Source organism: Temnothorax nylanderi, unplaced genomic scaffold (genome assembly GCF_030848795.1).
Source record: "Temnothorax nylanderi isolate EJ_2023f unplaced genomic scaffold, tnyl_v1.0 TNYL_tig0042_pilon, whole genome shotgun sequence".
Classification (NCBI taxonomy): domain Eukaryota; kingdom Metazoa; phylum Arthropoda; class Insecta; order Hymenoptera; family Formicidae; genus Temnothorax; species Temnothorax nylanderi.
This window is the reverse complement of record NW_027249104.1, coordinates 139,849-158,627: the sequence shown is the minus strand read 5'-3', so window position 1 is coordinate 158,627 and position 18,779 is coordinate 139,849. Positions and strand designations below refer to the sequence as shown.

General features: G+C 37.3%; 1 long non-coding RNA gene across 1 annotated transcript; it reads left to right on the top strand.

Annotated features, from left to right (window-relative positions):
* The first annotated feature begins 501 nt into the window (after window positions 1-501).
* LOC139771637 (uncharacterized) lies at window positions 502-11,254 on the top strand. Its single transcript, XR_011717941.1, has 2 exons — window positions 502-8,894; window positions 9,509-11,254. It is a non-coding gene; the product is annotated as an uncharacterized lncRNA (long non-coding RNA).
* Window positions 11,255-18,779: the final 7,525 nt, after the last annotated feature.

Below are 18,779 nucleotides of genomic sequence, written 5' to 3'. Positions count from 1 at the left end.
TGGAAATCAAACTTAATTGATGGAGTGTAATGCTCTGTAAATGACTTGAGAGTACTGAATTACATATATACCCTCGGCAAAAGTCGAGGCAAAAGTGCTATCCAAGACATTTCTGATTATTAATTAGAATTATTAACCAGATTTTTTTTTACGCAAAGTTTCATAAGGGATTTATTAACTTCCGTACTTGCGGACTTCCCCGCTGTCTGAAAGACGTCGTCGAAAAGTGAATTTGAAGAGACAGTAACAAAATCCCAGCACGTTGATTTCGGGGACTTGCCGCGCTAAAATCATGCCTCGCTGGTCCTGGAAATAAAGCCAGAATGGAAAGCGACATATTGATGGCACTAAATTGAACGAAAATAAGGTGCGCTGCGACGATAGTGTCTCAGACGATGACGGGCGACAGCGTTACAACATCACGGCGCATCCAGATAGGTATCGGAAAATGTCTTGAGTGATGTCCCCGACGGTACCATACGTCATTTGAGACAATCTGCCGTAGCGAGGTTTCCTCATCCGTTACCTTCGATCCTGATTAGTTTTCAGCCTCTCGCGAGTATCGTCGTTGATCTACGTCGGTGCGGGCTTTGAACGGCGCTACGCGGACTGAGATATAGGTAGATCGCGTTCTATCCGCCGCAGTCAATAAATTATGGCCGTTCCAGAGATACGTCCTTGTCCTTCGAGCGTATATTGAATGGACTAGGCATAAGCTGTCGGTTCGTGAAGCTGAAGCTGAATCGTAATCCGTATAAGAACCGAAGGTACTACTTTATTTCCACAAAGATCCCTTGGATTAACTTAGATATCTTAAAATTTAAACTTCTTATTATATAATTGATTAAAGCATCATAACATTTTTAATCATAACTTTTACTAGTTTACTTTTAAATTCTTTCTTGTGTTATGCATTTTAAAAATAAAGCAAATTTTTTTAAGTAGTTTTAAGGAACCTCAAATATGGAGACATATACATACGAAAATATATTAAGTTGTATTAAAAATAATATTTAAAAATTGTGAACTTACATTAGCACAATTTATAAGACTCTTATAAGTATGTAAATATATTATGTTACTAACTCATTATCATTGCTTAAATACTGTTGCAAAAAGAAAAGATATATTCGATCATTATAATGATACAACTATGCCACTTCTTTAACAGTGCTTGAAATTTTAATAGATAATGCTTGATGATATATGCGACCGTGTTTGCTAGCTTTCCCTCTCCGCCGTTAAGCCCTCTCCGTCGTTAAACTCAAAGCTCAGCTTGCTAAATGTCACGCATTACATTTTCATTATTAAAACGTCGTCTCGCAAAAATAAATTGTACGTTGCGTGTGTTCCGGAGACTGCGTTGAGTGTTGCTCTCAACCAAAATATCCGGGACGGACATTCAGGAAATGAATAAACGCACAATAGCTTGTCGGCGCAAAAAAGACGCGATCTGATTTATCGCGCGGCGGTCCATTTTAAGCGCGTCCAGCGATATACCGACGTCATTTAACATTTTGATTAATGCATAACGTTACATCTTTTTATCATTTACGGGACGCACGCGAAAACGGCGACGTCATTTTATTTCGCGCGCTACCGAATGAAAACGTCAATCGGCACTGTTCGTCGCGAATGGAGTTTTCGATAAAATTGCTCCGAGCACGCGTGAGAAATTTATATTCCAGTTTCAACGATACGTGTCGACGAGTACGACAAGAAGCGAGAGGAACGTTATGCTAATTGCGGTAATTGGTTGAAACGAGATAATAACTAAGCCTGCCATACATTAACATCAATACAACGAATACTTTCACTTGATACACGAACCGCAGGTGCGTATAAAATTATGACCGCGTACAGGTGCAAGTAAAAACACACATTTCGGGACGTGCAATACAATAAACTGCGACTGTCAACGATTGATTTGTTTACAATCAATGTGAGCCTCTCGATTCTGGATGGTTTAGAATACACGGACCGTGCAAATTTTATATGGTTTCAATTTATTTTCGTCATTTTATACAGCCGTGTATCTAGCGACGAAACGTACTCCGCGTTGTAAATGGAAATATACAATAGGCATCTGCTATTTGTTTCACTCAAACGAATGTCATTGAGATCTCTACTGACACATTAACTATACACGGTAAACCGCTGATAAATAAATGTTTATTGTACATGTTAACTCCGAACTGGTTGCATGACTAATATAGATGTACTTGAAACAGGTGTGACACGAAACTATTTAATTACTACACAGACGACAGTGACGCAAAGAGAGAGAATGTAGAATTAACCGAATAATTCGTGAGTGATATATGTTACTGTTTATTTTAAATAAACAATTAAGCTGTTAAGTTGTTATTGAAGGTCTATATCACAGTCTACGGCGAGAAAATTCTTCATAGCTATCAGATATTTTTTACACAACTGCGTACATTTTTAGACACTGTCAATGTGTATTATTTATATTAAATTTAGATAGGCAAATGTATTTTATTGCTATTTATAAATAAAAAGATCTTACTTCTAGACTTAAGTGTTAGATCAATTGCGTATCTAAATAAGATTTATGCTCAACGTTGCGTAATGCGTGCAACTATGGTCGCATATTCGTGCGACCTTGTTAGCTAGCATGCAACTGCGTAGTTTATTAAGTATACGTAATAGTTGTTATGCATTAATAATTGAAACTTTTAATGGAAACTTACAAGGCAACAGAAAAAGAATGTATTTATAAATTCTACATGTTCTACTTTATTCTACTTTACAAAAGTAGAAAATCACACGAATTTTTTTGTTAATAAAATTTGATTTATCCAAAAAAAACGGAAATAAAAAGACATAATTATTGACAAAGAGAATTCAGTGGCGCATTAAATATTATCCTTTCTAGTAAAATGATTGCAAATTCTGTATAAAATATCGATCACTGAATATCGATAGTCTCATAGAATAATAGTATCAAATTTTCCTCACAGAGGTGAAAAAATGGTTAAGGAGAATATGTCAATGGCAAGAAGATCCGCGAAAATTAAGCCGCGCGCCAACAATTAGCGGTCCACTGTGGTTTCGGTTATGTTCTGCAAGAGTTTCTGTATTGGGTCGTAAAAGACCCCAATGTAAACTGAGATAATGGGCCGACTTGGTCCACTTAAGGTGTCGGAACTTAGGCGCGTTTGTGGGCAAGTAGTACGGCACGGCTCGTAACACTTGCAGTCGGAAGGTTCGAGACCTAATTTACACATATGTGTATCATATTACTGTCGATGCGGTGGTATGATTGGATAGCCGGTAACGCAACGAGGACTATATATATATTTTGTGACTCGTTATGTTAAATAATGGATGATTCATCAGTTGGACATTCACCGTGTTATCCGTGACATTTGCCCAAAGAATTTTTTGTTGTCAACAAAAGTTGTCGCATTAACAACATTTACAAAGTTGTTTCTACAGAATTCTTCATTTTCCGGTTCGTTTATGACTTATAGCTATATTAAATACACGTGTATAATAACGTAATAAATAACTTTTTATGATTTTTTTATTAAGTAAGAAAATTAATGCTCCATTGCAAAAAAAACGATATATCTTCAAAGCTTTCAATAGCTTAACAATAGCAATAATCTCTAGTAACAATCTCAGTAAAGTGAGTAAAACAATTATAACTGTATAATATTAAAAATACAGCATATTATTTATAATAAATCCGTACATTTTTTTATAATGATTAGACAAACACATCGTGGCAGAAGTTTGCATGGAAATAAAAATTTGACCATTTGAAAATCGGTAACGAGTGACATTTTGGCAGAAAAAGCTACGAAAATGCGAATGCAATTGTTGGCGCGTGTCCATTTTTATCGAAGGATACTGGAGCCAAAGATGGTGTAAGAAATCCCAGTTGCATCAGCAGAATTCAAAAACGAAAGTGGATGATTGCTTCCGAAACATTGCACTATTTTCTGAGATCTTTCTTCTTGCACTCCAGTCTCTCGGAGTCTAGCTTTTAGTAACGCAAATTGTTTTCTTACTGAAATTTATGTTATTGGACATCATAACTGCATGTCATTCCTCTTAATTCTGTATATACAGAATATCTGATAATAGGTATAACTGAATAGAAAATTTCTGCCATCGTTTTGCGATGGCAATAAATAATGAGGAATTTATTACTAAAGGTCCGTGAATCAGGTTGTCAGGCACGCGGCGTGACATTAGGAGGAATGCTCTGTAAACAATAACAACTATGCAGGAATGACGCATAACAATCATAACTGCTGAGCTGTCTCATTTTGTTAAATCACGTGGATGCACGCTGTTTCGCGGATATTTAATAATTAATTTCTCATTATTTATTGCGAAAATTGCGAAACGGTATAGGATTTTTCTATTCAGTTTAACTCTCTCTATATCTACCTACTGCGGGTGTTACTGTGTTACATCTATTATCAGACACCCGGTATATACGCAGAAGAGGAAAAAAACTTTAATTTCAGAGACATAAAATATTTTCCGATTAAACTTTTTATCAAAGAGCATGCAATAACACGGATGAATGCAATATCAGATCGTCTGTAGAAAAGTTTTTTATGGTAGAAACCACATCTAATTTTCCGTAGAATTTTATAGAAAAACAAATCGACAAAATCCAAATCATGTTTCATCGCAATTAAATTCATTTATGTTTCGTAATCATGTGGAAGAAATTTCTTTGCAAGAATAAACTGCTAAACTAAATAGCATTATTTAAAGTTATTAAATTTAAAAAATCTACAGTTTAATTGTAATTTAATGGCTCTAACATTTTCATAAGATCTACTAGATTATTTTATGCCGAAAAACGGAAAGGGAACGATGGCGCATAATGGTTGCGCGTGGCACACAAAAGCGCACTGCATCGCATAAAGGAGTCCCCGTCACCGCTCTTCGTCGAAAATACGCAATGTCTTTTATTCTTAAGTTTTCACGATCGTGAAAGTTGCGCGAGAAACAGTCGAGTCTGCCAAAATTTAAAGTGGTTCCAAAACGCGGTATTGTACAAAACACAACGGGGCAATTCGCTTCCGCATGGGACCGACCGACTGTCTGCGACGCTAAAAGGAATAGTCCGCGATTCAGCCGATTCGCCTAGACGTAGGAAGTCGATGCGCGCTTTTTGCCAGTGAGAAACTTCTCTTCGTAAGTACTCGTTTTCTGAGTGATACGCAGAACGTATATCTAACGAGTGACAGTTTCAGTCCCGTCTGTGCCCCCACTATGGAGTTCTTCTCTCTTCTCACGTCTTCTTTTGGAATGCGAGTAAGTTTATATCGGTGAAAGAGGAAAAATGAGAAAGGCCGAATTTCAAAAAACATCCGAGGCTGCTGCTATTTTTTACCAGAACAGAGAACAGCATAAATAGCATGAATCAGGACTAATCTTTATATGAACATAATTCGTTATCGGTGCTTTGATTATATCGGGGGGAATCTTGTTTTGACCATATCTCTCTCCAAGATTTATAACGACAATTTTTAACAATATGATCAGGTATTTACGATCAACAGCCGCATAACAACCTGTCACTAAGCGGAAAGTAAAAAATTAAACGTAATAACAGGATTATAAAGTTATCTGTCATCTCGAAAATTACGAAAACAATCAGCTACACACACAGAAAAGATAAACAGAATAATACGTTTTTTTTTTCTGAACTGGTTGGCTCTCGGGGCATTGCTTTTCCTTACTAACCGCAGTTCGAGTTAATTTCCTCATCCACCTCGTCCGGCAATTACAATTCCATCCAGTTATTTTTCAGAGCCAGACGTCGCGCTGCTCCGCACGTTTGGGATCGCTTCGGGTACGACTTTAATTTGTTCGTTACATGGATAATTAGCAAAGGCAACGCGCCATGACCGGGCCGAGTCAGGAATTTTGCAAACGTAATTATTTTAGTTAATGCCCCGGGTATTTTTTAAATGGCGACGCGGTTCCTAATATCGAGTACATTAAGCCGTATATCTCGAAGAGAGGCGAAAAGCACCGCGAAAAATACATCAATTTGTCTAGCGGAATTTCGTGGTTGGCATCCCGTGAAAAGCATAAAACTGCACCGGCGCTCACACAGTGGCAGCAGGAAGACGGCTGCTCCTCACGTTCCTAATAATAATAAGAGAGCCGGGGCGAACGAGACGAATAAAAGTGCCGGAGGAAACGCGACCTACGTGGCACGCTGATGCTCGACCGTTACTTATGCTCGGCATTTTGCCAGTAGCAATGAAAAACATCTCGGAATAATGTAACATGCATCTAAGGAAAATGACGAGGCGTGGATATGTGGTACGAATCGCTATTGTGACTTATAAGTTATTCATGCACGCGTCATCTGGTACGTAGTTTGACCGATCGTTGAAGCTGATTACGCATATCCGTAGACGTCATTGTGCTCCCCTATTGATTACCCAAATCGATACTCCGATTGAGATTACTCGTTCGGTGATGTGGCCCAACTTTTCGTACGAGTGAATCGATTCGCGTATTATCGGCCAATGAACGTTCCCCGTACGTCGGAAACCGCGCGTTGGACGTCGCCTGCCAAGTTGCAGATTCATTTGCGTTAGCAAAAAATCCGCGGAAATATTTTTCTCTCTCCTTGTCTATTCATACGCCACATTTGGACGCGGGCTGAATAAATCTGGTTTCTTTTTCGAGCAAACGATTTTTCAACCGAACCGAACAATACGGGGTCGCGATGGAAAAATAAACTGCCGCGCGCAAGTGCGTAGCAATGAATTTCCGATTTATTGCTCTGTTATTTTGATCTTTACACCACGGCTTACATTGTAATTTACGGTGGAATACATTAACATTCCTGACAGAACATTACGTATGCAGATATACAGAAATAGCTGACGCATACTAGAAATCTATCAAAGCAACGTTTGTCTCTCGCGTCACATTCAGAAAAATAAAATTGATAATTCCCACGAAAGACGCGACACAAACACCGAGTAGGTTAATGCCAATTTTACGATTTCCATACAAAAGACACGAATGTTTCATTGTGGCGGAAAGAGAATCGCGCACCTAGCACGGGGGATATATGAACAGCCGAACGACCAACATCACCGTCAGAGAAACATAAAACTCAGCTACGATGTCACTCGTTTAATGAGTTGGGGCGAGGTCGGAATTTCGTGGGTGGTGAGCATCCGTCGCCGTTTGCGGCCGCCGCAGAATCGATGCACATACGGTACCTTTTTTTTCGATGGGTCGTAAAAGCTTGGATATCACATAGCCGACCAACTGACCCGGATGTCCGGATAGTGTTATAAAGGGATGTCACGTCCCGTTCGTAATACGTGTCTTTTCCACGATTTTTAGACGTCAAATTCTACAATGTAGCGTCATTCTTAATTCTTACAATATCTATACTTGAAATCTGATACTTTCCAATGCAAAACATGTTCTTATGAGCATTTTGCGATAAATACATGCGATAATAATGTTAAACTGTTATAAGGATTCATCCATTAATGTTTCCGCTAGATAGATACATCGGCTTTAAATTTTTCCATGAAATGCACGCATCACTTACCGCGTAATTAGTGCTCCTCCAATTTTATAAATGCATAAAATAATTAGTTACAAGCAAACTTCATCATCTAATTTCAAAAGTTAAGCATTAATTTCATTATCGACGTGATGGCTCAACGATGCTAATGATTAATTCGTTGCGCTATTATATATATATATATATATTCGCGCGATTTTTCTGTATTTCTAAAATGCATAAAACAGATTTCGTTAAACGGAGATTTTACGAAACGCGGTGTACTTTGAACCTACAGCGCAACTAAGCTAATAATATTTTCCGATGTTAAATTCAAACGGAATCGTGGAGCGTCAGGCTCGTAAATAATTGTTTTCTACCGGTATAATTTACGTCTCGTCAAACATACAGCTGCGCGCTCTACAGTTATTTGTATTATGCGAAACGTCAAATAGAATTTCTGTTTTAATTAATATCCCGTATACAAACAAAGAATTAATTACAAAATATTATGCAATGATCGGCATAAATAAAATATCTCTAATGCAATTAACTTTTGTAATTATTATAATGAATTGATAACACTCAATTAAAAATTAAAAGTTTTATCTCAATAGAACCCTAACTTGACAAGTTACCTAAGCAAAAGATAGCAATTATGTAGCAATTTATAAATCAAAATGTAGCAGAAAAAGTAAGAGGATTGGTCAAACACTAAGACAAGAAAGAAGTGTCTTTTTAAACTATAATAAAATTATAATTTTACCCAATTTGCTTTTAAATCAGGTAAATAAAGAACAAAATAATTAAATAACATTGTATGAGTAACGAGTAGGTGACATACACGTATATCGAACCATGTAGTAATTTTTTCTCTCTCAAAAATTTTTTATTATGAGAACTTATTAATATATTACAGAATAACTGTTCCTTTTTTTAGAAATTAAGGTACTTATTAAAAATCTGCATACCTTATTTTGCGCACAAAAATCTAATGCTCCTAATTGTAAGACATTACTAAATAAAAGTAGCATATCTTTGAATTATCTTTATGTTACGATATGTCAATCTCTCGGTGTCCTGGATCTCGAGGACACCGTTGCGACTAAAGTTCTCTTTTGGGTCGAGACTGCACCCGCTGAAATTCTGTGTTACGCAAGCGACATCCATTAATGAAAATCGATTACCCATCCTAGGACTGGTGCTTACACCAACGCGCGTCAAAAGCGCGTGTACACACACCACCTCGTCGCGCTGGCCGGCCTGTTGGCGATGGCTGTAGGTTGCTCAGCTTATATACCTTGATTCCGGGGATTCAAGGGGACACATTAGCTCAACTGAAAGACGTGTGTCTGTACGTATCTCTAGATAAGTGTGTCCCGGTGTAATGACCACTCGTGTAATTACAATGACATTAATAATAGATGAGCATACACATATCGATTTGGAATTAACGAGCAATGATAACGGATGCTCCGACGGATTAACCAGCATTTTAATCGTACGCTCATTATAAACAAATTATTATCAAGTATATTTGCTTTATTTCGGCAAATAAAGCCTCCAGTATAATCATGACGGTCCGTTTACTAATTAAGCCTATTATTAAATAATGATAATATACTATATAAAGTTAGTAATCTTGATTTTTGTGGCATAAACGCACTTCTCTTATAAATGCACAATATAAAAAGAATAAATACAACATAAAAATTTATGAACGTTATTTGTATCCAACACTTATAATCGATGTATATACAAAATCTGTTTTTTACAAAAAAAAAGAATAGAAAATTACAATTGAAATGAGAGATCAAATAAGAAAATTTTTGTATGAAATAAAACAGTATATGCCATATGTAGTATGTACGTTATTTGTACAAGGATATGCTTTTTTATGTATAAGTTATAACAAGTTTGCAGAAGAAGGTAGCGTTTTTACTCAGTTGGCTAAATTCTTATTGGCAGGGTGAGTTTTCCCAGAAGGGTTACACGGTACGAAGGCGCGCTGAGCGGCAAGTTTCACATTGAGCTATAAAATTCTCTAGAACGGCGCAAGGGTGAGGGCGGAAAAATCAATTAGACTGCCTTCGACAGCCACGTCGCCATGATTCAGGAAACCGATAAATCTCAGCTCAGCGACATCAGCACCTCGACTGAAGTCTCGAGTATCTCGCGCCATTTCCACGTTCTTTTCCTTATCCTTTTCCTTCTCAACATTGATTCTCAAGTGCAACGAGCGTCTAACGAAGGTAAAAGCGAGATGCTTTATTGATGCTTCATAATTTTCAAATAAAAGGTAAGCCAAAATTTATTCGAAACATTTTGAATCGAATAAAGGATACGAATAAAAAGAAATTCATATAAGGTGCATTATATGATAAACAAATATTTCTGTAGGGATAACCTGGTATGAAATAATTTTAATGCAAACTATTAAATTTTTACTACTTAGCGTATTAATGAAATGCAAAAAAGTTTCTTTTGTTAAAATTTAAATAAATATATATTAATATATGGAATATAACATTCAAGATTATTATGAATGTATAAAATCTGCTTCGTAAAGAAATATTTCTTAACAGCAATAGAAAATCTTTTATCGTTTCGAAAATAAGATTTTACAGATCCTTTAATAGATTTTTAAATGGGACTAATTCAGAATTATATAATTTTAATAGATGCCACCAATATTCGAAGACCGTTTACAATTGTAATACCATTATGTTTGTCACAATCGATATATTCTAGTCCATAGATCATTGTCAATAGTAGTTTATAAATGCCTGGTGTAGTGAATAATTTTGAACGACCTCAGAATCGAATCGATTCGATCAGAATCTGTATAAATCGCAATCACAATGTCGGCGGCGACTTTACCTTTACGTAGATATCGTTGGTGCACGACGTAGTAGGTGCAGATAAGAAATTACTACCATATACCGAATTGAAAAGGTCTCCCATGTTCCCCGAATGGATTCTTACCAGGAATATGTCACCATATTTCTCGTTCTCTGAACGGTACCACGTGAAAACGGATAGATGCATTATAACGATTATATGAGTTCAATTTACAAACTATAGATTTTTGCGAAGCTTAATTTTTTACTATAAAAAAAACTTATCTATATATTCTGCTGCGTACGTGTATATTTTATAGACACTTGCCTTTCTTGTTTTATATATCAAAAATGTTTTCTTATTCGATAAAAAATGATAGTTCGTTAATGTCGACAGCTGTGTTAAAAAAAAGAGATATTAATTATGTTCATATATTATCAACTTTACTTTTGATTCTACAATGCGCAAAATATACCCAAATGCTTTACATGCTTTACATATCAATGATACTCAATATCATTTTTTATGAAGATTTTATCTTCCATGAAGAAAAGTTGGAAAATCAGAAAGCTATAGAGTGCTAATTGGAACACAATTGTGGAGCACTTCGACTTTTTGGCCCGGCTAGTATGATGCAACTCCGTTGTAAGTCACAAACTCAGATAAAGGTAAAGAAATATACCAAGGCGTTGGAATTGCATCTTATGGAAACTTGTGAGAACATGAGGTGAAACGTTTTATGCCAAGAAAAGCAATCTTCCTCTTTGTTACATATAAATTAGAATAACTTCCAAGATAGCTTATACATATATATATTTTTCTAGATAAAATATATCCTTGTTGCACATGTAATAAATAGTAAATTTATTGAAACTTTGGAAATTATTTTATTTTAAGTTAAGGTATATGTTCCAATTTCAATAAATATAGATTGTTCTGTAATAGCATCGGACAAAAGGAAACTGGTTGCGAACAAAGTTCCTATCGAGTTCAAGAACGAAAGTATAGCGGGTGTCCAGTGAACTTCCTACTTCATCTTTAGGGACTTTGTTTCGAGGATTAAAGAGAAGAAGGGAAAGCTAAGTGGAGGGCCGATTAAACCAATATACCAGAAGTCCATGTTGTGTGCTCGAGTATGTTCTTCGTTTCCTTCATTTTCGTCGCTTTCATCTTTCTCCATAGCTCTCTCGAGAAAAGAGGCTAACGATTAATTGCGCAACTTTGTTTTCACTGCAGAAGATACCTCTTTCTGTTGATGTCTAGCTTGTAACTTTATCGCTTCCTTTTACGAAAATCTGTAATAAAATCATTGCTGCACATATAATTTGCCTGTCTATATAGCGGTGCCATTGTCTGAAAACAGTTCTAATTATTCTGGATTATATAAATGTGATAAATTATTGCAATTATCACAATAATTAATTTTACGTTCATTAAAAAACAGATTTAATTCAAGCTGTCAGATAAAAAAAATTTAATAAATATTACCTACTTTACAAAAGTCTATACGTTATTTCATTTTTTACATAAATATTCAATAAAGTAGTGCGTGTGTATTATATGTAAATATATATATACGGTTTTTTATATATATGCACTTCTATCGCGGCATGATGAAATGTAACTGGGCCACTCTTTGAATATCTATTATAATATATTTATGACCGTCCACTCTTAAGCATTGTTTGATATTCAATGTTAACGAATCTGTAATTTATTGCAGATACAAGTCACTGCTGCTTTTTTACGATTGCACATAATCGCAAGCGCTTTTACAATGCGGTTTTTATTCTTAGCCTGTTTGATGAAGTCCAACCGATTACAATTGTGAGAAATGGAGCATTGATTATTAACTAAATGTTTAATAGATATGAATTTAAGATGGCCTCTGAAAAATTTAAATGTAAAAAGATCGAGATGTTATCATTAATCAGAAAAAGTGTTTTCTTTGTCGCAAACACATATGTGTATGAAATATTTTCTCTTCTTCTCTTTTCCCTTTTTCTTCTTCATTTATACTTTTCTCATTTTAATAAATTTCGTGTGGATTTCCCTGCGTTGAACGTGTAGTTACGATTACTTCATTACGTGTGCGGAGGATTACAATCAATTTCGGAATAAGCTCAACCCACCGCCTACTCTCACGCATGAATCGGCAGCTAATAGTTTAATGCTTCCTCGATTTCGCGCTTCATCGTGCCTGTCTACCAGAGAGAAACCTAATGGTAACTAAGGAAGCCTGGCGAAATTTACGTTGCAGGTAAACGTTATGAAAATTCCTGCTTTCAAAAAATGCTTGAGCAGATAATTTGTTCTTTTATTCTCAAATTGTTGAAGAAACGAGCAAAGAAAAAATTGCTCTTAAAACATACCGAGTAGGTACTAATAACTAAAACGTCATAAGGCAAGGTAAAATAAGGTAAAATAAAGTATCTAAATAATAACTCAAATTAATTAAGTATTAATAAACTGATTACTTTTATCGCTGCTTACCTGTATTTGACACTCGTATATACCTACAGAATTTTAATCTAAAAATGAAAAAAAAAACAATATACGTATTGCACTCATAAAACAAGCCAGCCAAGTTTGTCAGATACAATTTTCCAATTTGCTTCAATAATGTAATTATTCTCTATACACGCATTGCATTTATGCGGGAATTTACGCGAGAATGCTATAGTTTGATCCCTTTAAAAGTAAAAAAAATGTCTAGCATTACAATAGTACGCGTCGTAGCGGCATGCATATCTCGCTTTTTTTCACCGCAAATAAATTTTCACGCACAGTCAGCAAGTTTCGCGTTAAGCATTTTTCTATTGTGGGGACCAAATGAAATAAAATACACGCAGCTTCATACAACATGTGGTTGCGCCGACTTACTGTGGCGCTATCTCGCGCTGGCCATTTGCAAGTCAGAAATACATTCGCGATATTCAGGTAGACTTTAAAAGAGGTCATCTAGCAGTAAAAGAGAAAAAAAAATCATATAATAGTGATTTTATAAAACTCGTTTTTACAATTAACTTTCATAACCGATATCGAGGGTCGCGCGACAAAGGCTGTCGGTTATTGTATAAATTACATGAATGTACTATACAAAGACGCATAAAGTTATAAAGCGGTTTATTCTCCAATAAACTAGATAAACTGTTACATTTCTAACGATATACACGTTTTAATATGCTGAGGTTTAACATTCACCAACAAATATCAGGCTCTAATTTATTACGTATTAAAAGCTCGTCCGTATTCCTGAAGTTAACTAAACTACGAAAATATTCAATTGTGTCGATTTATTTTATTTTTAAGATACAGCAAATATGCTCTCTGCAGCTGAGGAGTATTAATAATTTTCTTCATGCGACGAACAAAAGAATGCGATTTCAAAGTTGGAAGAGCCATTTAATTAACTGATGCGAGAAGATACGCGCAATCGTACGTTGAAATCAGATAGCGAAGGCACGAAACGGAAAAAGATGCGAATAAATTCGTTTCGGAGTAAGAGCGGTGTGACAAATTTAGAACCACTGAACGCACATTCATCATTCTATGCGATCGCTTCGATTACCCCGACATTCGTTAACAAAAACCGATACACATTCATCCACTATAACTCTATTCATTTTTACCCGCAAAACTAAACAACGAGATGCTTTGAATTTCAGTTACCATATTTCGTAACTTTTTTAATCACATGCATCGCAAGACATTTCCTTCTTCTTTCTTTCTCTCTTTCTCTCTTATCCTTGTTGCTTTATAATTTCAGAAATTATAAAAATGATTATTTGTTATCTTTAACAGCATAGAGCAAGATTTTGAAAAAAGAAAAGGAAATGCAAGAACTTGACTAATGCTTGACTAATCTTATTTTCATTTCTTTTATTGAATGTGTATATAGCATTAAATATATCGTTAAATATAACAAAAATATAATAAAAACTTAATGTACGTATTTTCAATGTATACTATAAAATCTTTCATAAAAAGACATAAAATTTGTAGATAGTCTTAAACTTGAAAAATGTAGCGAGTACTATTAAATTATAATAATTTACTGCGTAAGGACTTTATCCAAAGAAAACTGTAAGTATTATCATAAAATATCGGCGTCTGCTTTCGACCCGCCCTTGTCTGTGGTAATAGGGTATAATATGCTCATCCCTCTTTGCATCGGCAATAAATCTGACCACCATATTTAATGACCCTCGTAATTTAATATATCTATCTAATTCCACGGGAGATCTACCAATTACCATAGGACAATACTCTACTTGGACGCATAAATCTCATCGATAATGCTAAAGGATAAAGCAAGACTTATCTGGCGATAACTCACTTCGTATTGTATTACGTTTCACGACGTATTCACATTAATGTAATATCGCTAGCGTCGCCATATCAATATCCTTTCAATGCTCGAATGTCCAATGTTTTCCAGGAATTTCTGAATCTTCGAAATTAATTGAATTATTATCATCCGGTCTCAATTGAACCAGGAGTCTTGCCTACTGATCCTCGCGAAGTCGATGAAACTATCGCTTCCAAACTCCAGACAGCTGCAAGTCAAACTGGAAGGCGGCGAGTCGAATTGAGAGAGAAATGGGAAGTAGAAGCTCCTTAATAATTAGTCGCTCCAGACAGGAGTCACGTTTAGCGAGGCCGTGCCGTTCTCACGTCTTCAGCAATCGCCCGTGTTGCGAGGAACCAAGGGCCGCAACAAAAGATGGAATTAATTAGGATAGTACGATCGTCGGTTCGGTGAAATCCCGCTGGCAACGGTCCAGTAAACAAGTAGGTATTGATTCAGATGGCGGGAAGGGAAGGGGGTACGAGAGAAGGGGCGCGTAACCGGCGCGGGCGGAAGGGTGCGGAGAATCAAGGGTGGAACTCGGCTCGCATTAACCAGCTGTCGTGCGTATTTATCCGTAAATTTATATCTTCGCGCATATGTGCCGCCATTTAAACACAGTGGCCGCGGCGCGATGAAAGTTGAACGCGTGAAATACAACGGATGCGCCTCGCAATGTGTCAATTAGTATTCAATTTATGACTACCGCCGAGAGCAACGGGGCGCGCGCGGATTCACCATCCCGTTGCCACTCCCGGTATTGCTGTCCGTTTTGTCGGCACTACGCCCGCAACCTGGGCCCTTCCGAAATAACGATAGACCAGAACAGTTACGCTTGAAATGAATATCGGCGGACGAACGCGATGAAAGGTAAATGCAAGGATTCGGCATGGCCTGTGTATCCTCATGTGTATACGTGTACTCAGTGGCCCAGTGTATACGTCAATCCGAATGAACGATATACCAATAATGCGAATTCGACGCGCGTGAGCTCGCATATGATATTCCGTGTGATGTCCCTTTTCAAAGCGGCGTTAAACACTCCTTTTATTTTATTATCTTTATAATCTTTTTTTTTTTTTATAAGAAACGATGCGAGAGTACGATTTATATCTCCGTGTTTGTGCAATCGATTTATTTCAAAAATATGATTTTTATATGAAAACGTAAAACAAATACAATTATGTTAAAATTTGAGATCGACAATACTGCGTATGTATTTTTACGAAGTAGCAAACGGGATAACATCTGAACCATGATGTTCCATTTTCTACTTTGAAAGTCGATCTTGTAGCGACTGTGTACCGGCAGTATTCTACGTTTTCAAACTTTCGCGCACTACGTGCGAAAGTACGCCATAACGGTGCAAATTCTGACTGTAATCGTCTAGAAAACTGCCCCTACCTCGTTACAATAGAGATAAAAGCGATCGAGTTTTATATAGGAATGTGTAAAATGTTCTTTATCATTCAACGAAAGCAAAGATTGCAGGGCAATATAAAGATAACGTCAACTTTATTTCATTTTATTTCAGAAACTATTTGTACTAAATTTCTATTTAAGAATTAAATTTTATAAGTCAGTTAACAAATTAATTTAAGAATGCACAGGAAGAAAAGTTTTAAAAGTAAAAGTTTTACATTTAAAAAAAAATTAAAGAGAATAATTAGAGAAGTTACAAATATTTTACACGATTAGTCTATGTAATAATAAAATGTCAATATTATATCATTAAAAATGTATAAAACGTCAAAAATTAATAATTTGAAAAATAAATAATTTGGAAAATGAATTCTTTTCTCAGTTGCATATGTTTTAAAATTAAATTATTTTTATTATCTATATACCTTCTTGTCCAAAAACAAATAGATATATAAGAGTAGCGAAGTAAAGTAGCATATAAATGCATAAGAATAGCACATACTAAAATTATCAGCAATTTTTCTTTTACAAATCCATTTAAAAAATCAGTTAAATTATATAACTTACTCACTGTCAAAATTTAGCTTACTACGTGTGCTCTATATCGCAAGATCCATCTCTTCAATGCCATTAAAAGCGCGCGTTTAGAAAAAGTCGTAGATCACGCATCTCCGCAGGATTTTCTCCTACTACCGAAAAAGCATTTTTTTTTGTGGCGCCCGGAATTGCAGTGCGATGCGAGCTCGTCCTGTACGACATCTTTCCATTTCCATCCTCTCTCCGTCCTGGACACCGCTCGGAGGCTTCTCTTCCTCCCTGTAGTGGATACTCTGAGGACAATGTTGCCGATGTTAGTTCGTTTAAAAGAGTTTCACGAGTTTACGGGACCGGGGCTCGCAACGCTATACAAGCCGCGCTAAATTTCTCCAATGGCTCGCGACGTACGCGCTACGTCTGCTCCGTATTTTCTGAAATTTTCTTCCTTTTAGCGACTTGGACTCTGACCAAACTTCGTCCTCGTAGTCGGGAGCACAGCCTAACTTCCGGCTCAGGGAGACGAATGATCCCGGTCTCGTTCCTACCGTCTCTGCCTCGCCACGATCAACTCATCCTTCCCCCCCCCCCCCCCGCTACACGAGCGACTCCTCCTCTACCATTTCCAGTCCGACTCTCGACTTCCGCCCTTCTGCTTTTTCACCCTTGGTCGGGTGACCCGCCGTCGTTTCTCTGTCCTCATACCTCTCCTTATCGAACCCCACTACCCCCGGTCGAAGTTACTTATAAGTTATGTTTTCGAGTGAACTTTGCTGGCACCGCGGAATTTCGAAACTTTGATATTCAATAACTCTGCCTCCGCGCACGGAATCCTCATTTTTCGCTCTTTCAACGGAAAAAGGCCACGTCCGTTCGTACTGGCGTTCCCATCTTATTCCTTCATTCTACCCCCCTACGTTCGCACAAGCCCCCCCTCCCCCGCTCGGTCCGATTCTCACGGCTTCCACGACCGTCGCTGCCTTTCCCGCCGTTCCTGACGTTAAGGCTGGATATCCAATCCTTGCGAGACGTTCTATCGCGCTTTCTCGGACACGAGCTTGCGAAGAAATTAAATTTTCGTCGGAGTGAAATTCCATCCAGTCGAACGCGCCCGTTGCCGGGCATTGTGACTCGCTCTCGCCCTTCGTCAACATGGCGCTCCGTCCACAATAGTTCGTCAGCATTCGCGGGCGTCGGGAGACCGCGGCAAAAGACATTTTCTTTCTCCTTCCGTAAGCGAAGTAAGAAGTCCCACAATCGCGCGATATTAGCGATGTAAAAGGTCCCGGTTCGCCCCCGCGGAGCTTTCTATCGGTATGGGGGATAGTCTGGCAAGAGCGTTTCGCGTCGCATTCATGATCAGTCGTAAACGCGAGCGAGCGTACGCTAGAGGGGGTGGTGGTGGTACGTGATAACGTACGGATCTTCGGCGTGACCGTTATACTTCATCGATCCTTCCCTCCACCCCCAGCCCCTTCCCCTCATCCTCGAAACACACGTCTTCCACTTCCGTTTACGTGACCCTTCCTTCCGTTATTGCGTATACATCCGGTCGGTTTCATCAACTTCTGCTACACTTGAATCGCGGCTCTCCTCTTATCTTTCTTCAATAATTTTGTCAGCACTGGCCAAAGACTCTGTTGAAGAATAATTGCTTTACCTGCGGCAAAGTGACTAATGGTATGTAAGAGTGATCGACCTCTCGAACGTTAATGAGTCTGAAACTTGCGGTGCTATTACTTAGCGGAAAGGTACTTACAAGGTTGCTGAGAACTGCAATCGATCTTAAACTAATAGCTTGATTTATCTTCATTTCTTATTTTTTCCCGTATCTTCAAAGATACATAAACGATAATAAATTTATACTAGCAATAGGCCAAATTGCTTCTATCCGCTATCACCTTTTAACTTTTCCGATATAGGTATGTATAGGTATGTATACTTTTTTTAATAGCTTTCAATTTTTTTAACCGCTTCTATTTCGCGGTCGCTGCGAGACTCGATGGACGAATTAACTGCTCGACTTGCCAAGGATCAAAGGGGACCAATGGCGCGCACCCCTCGCGAAACGACGAGGATCCATAATCAGCA